The sequence below is a fragment of the Rhipicephalus microplus genome, unplaced genomic scaffold (assembly GCF_043290135.1).
Source record: "Rhipicephalus microplus isolate Deutch F79 unplaced genomic scaffold, USDA_Rmic scaffold_284, whole genome shotgun sequence".
Taxonomy (NCBI): domain Eukaryota; kingdom Metazoa; phylum Arthropoda; class Arachnida; order Ixodida; family Ixodidae; genus Rhipicephalus; species Rhipicephalus microplus.
Genome location: NW_027464855.1, coordinates 55,001 through 57,500, shown reverse-complemented (window position 1 = coordinate 57,500; position 2,500 = coordinate 55,001). Strand labels below are relative to the sequence as shown.

The 2,500-nt window shown below is 52.4% G+C and overlaps 1 pseudogene; it reads right to left on the bottom strand.

Annotated features, from left to right (window-relative positions):
- LOC142793150 (large subunit ribosomal RNA) overlaps window positions 1–2,500 on the bottom strand; it is an 8,337-nt pseudogene that overhangs the window by 2,227 nt on the left and 3,610 nt on the right.

Sequence of the window (2,500 nt, the reverse complement as noted above, 5' to 3'; positions counted from 1 at the left end):
GCCTCTTAAGCTGAGTGATTGTCGGTCGGGTGGCTGCAAAAGCGCACGCTGGATTGCTAGATTGGGCCACCGTCTGGTACCGTCGTAATCTCATGGCCGGAACAACCGTTCTAAAGCATGGCACTCCAAGCCCACCCTCTTCTACTGCAGCGTAGAAGAAGCCAAGCGGCGCATCTAGAGGCAGCGCCAGCCATCTCCTTACCGCAGAACGGACCACTCTATCAATTGTCAACAGTGTTTTCGCCGAAATTGGGCCGAGCACTAGTCGATGGTATAAACGAGGCAAAAGGTAAAACCTAAGCACAACCAGACGCTGCTGAGGTTTCAAGGGCGCCTTAGACACTCTCTCGAGAAGAATGGCCAACTGTCTTCTTACTAGACCCTTCTCAAGGCCCTTGACACCGAAGTGTACACCCAAGTAGCGCCATGTAGACGTGCAGTTCGTCGTTGCCAGACGTTCCCCATTCACAAAGAAGTCAATGTCTGTTCGGATCTTGGACCTCTTCTGCCAACCCGATGGCTCGATGACTAGGGTCGTTGACTTTGCCGCGTTAATCCTAAGTCCTCTGGCACCGAGAAATGAATTCAGACGATCAATTTGCTGCTTGAGGCCCCAGTGGGTAGCTGTGGTCAGGATAATATCGTCCGCAAATGCCATGGCCGATACCTTCATCCCCTCACTGGTAAAGGCCAACTGGGGGTCAAGCTCAGCCAAGAACTCGTCAATGACTAAGTTGAACAGGAGCGGTGAAAGGGGATCACCCTGCCTTACCCCCACTGTAGGATGGACGACCAGCGATTTGCCTCCGAATGTCAGCACTGTTACCGCATTTTGGTAAAAGTCTTCAATGTACGAGATAAAGTCTTCAGAGATCCCTTTTCTGCGTAAGGCTCTCAAGATTGCCGGCAAAACAACCCTATCGAAAGCCTTCGCAATGTCAAGCGAGGCCAGAGACAAGGGTCGCAGTGACTTGCGCGCTTCATCAATGATTGTCGCAAGGAGAAGAATGTTTTCAGCACACCCATCCACTGGCAAAAATGCCCTCTGCTGCAGGTCCAAATCGAGGTCAGCAAGCAGCCTTCGGAAATATATCTTATGAAGCAGTCTAAGGAGCACATGAGATATTGAGATTGGGCGGTGTTGCGAGGCTGTTGAAGCACCAGGAACTTTGGGAATGAAGATCGTTCGTGCTTGGGTGAGAAAGAGTGGAAGTCGCTTCAGCAGCAGGAGCAAGTTAAGTAGAACCTGGAGTATTACTGGCGGAACCTTCCGCAGTTCCCTCGCCGCAAAGCCATCAGGTCCGGCTGCCGAGCTTGATGAGGGCATTGCCGCCTTAATGTCCATTTCTGTGATAAGGAACACAGGATCGATAACCTTGTGCGGGCGTTCGATAGCAGGAGACACTGATGAAGGCACCACTTTCTCCATGATCTCTCTCCATTCTTCTAGAAAAGCTTGGGGATCCTCCACCTTGGAGTCCGCCTCTCCATCCAGAATCTGTCTTGCACACTGTGTCCTGTTCCGTCTGAAGAGTTGTTGTGTCAAGGCGTATTCCCGCTTCTTTTTCTTCCTGCGACTTTCTTGAACAGGTGGAAGAGGTTGGCGACCATGCGGACGCAAGTCCGAAGCGAACACCTCCCTTAGGTAGGCATTAAGAGCTATCGTTATATCCTCCCTGTCGAGGAATCTCTTTGCAAGCTCCCATAGCTTGTATGCTTGGTACGCTCTTGGCGGAGGTTTTGTTGTTAGACCTCTTAGCTCAGCCTCAATCACCTCACGGTGATTTACCTCGGGGATGACCAGGGAGGCGTCCTCAACAGCTTGCTCCCCAATGTCGGCTAGCACCTCCTGAGTGCTTCTTGGGTAGAGTCTGTTCTGTAGGTCTTCCACCAGCCTCTTGTAACCTTCCTGCCTTCTGTGCGATTTAATGCTGTGCAGCGTGCGGTGCGGAAACGCTCTTAGTAGCTGTGCATTGATGTCCCGGACCTTCTGGGATCTTAATTCAACCTCCTTAGTTGCCATCAGGTACTCCTCCTCCTTTTTCCATCTGGGCTTGAGTCTGGCCAGATTCACATCTTCGTTGTATTCTTCAAAATGCCGATGCCGGCGATGCTGGCTCAGGCCAATCTTGCTACCAAAGGTTGCAGTACATTCTGGACATTGGAATGTCGTTGTCATGGTTGATATGTGGCCTGTCATATTCGCGTCAGCCGGGGCGGCATTTTCGGAACAGCCGGTAGCTGCTCCGTTCTCAGAACCTTCCTCTGTGGGCTTGTTGCCCGAACGCTTTGGCATGCTGCTCCTTTGAGTGATTTCTCCGGGGGGCGACCCGCAGAACACAGGTTCACCTCCCTCGTCCTCGTCATCGGACGAACGTAAGTCGGGTGGAAGTACGAACTTCCTCCTGACCCTAGGTCCTACCCCCGTAGACATCCAGACTGACCCCACATGGACACTGTCAGCAGAATCGCGCGCATTCGCCGCATCAGTGCCAAGGGG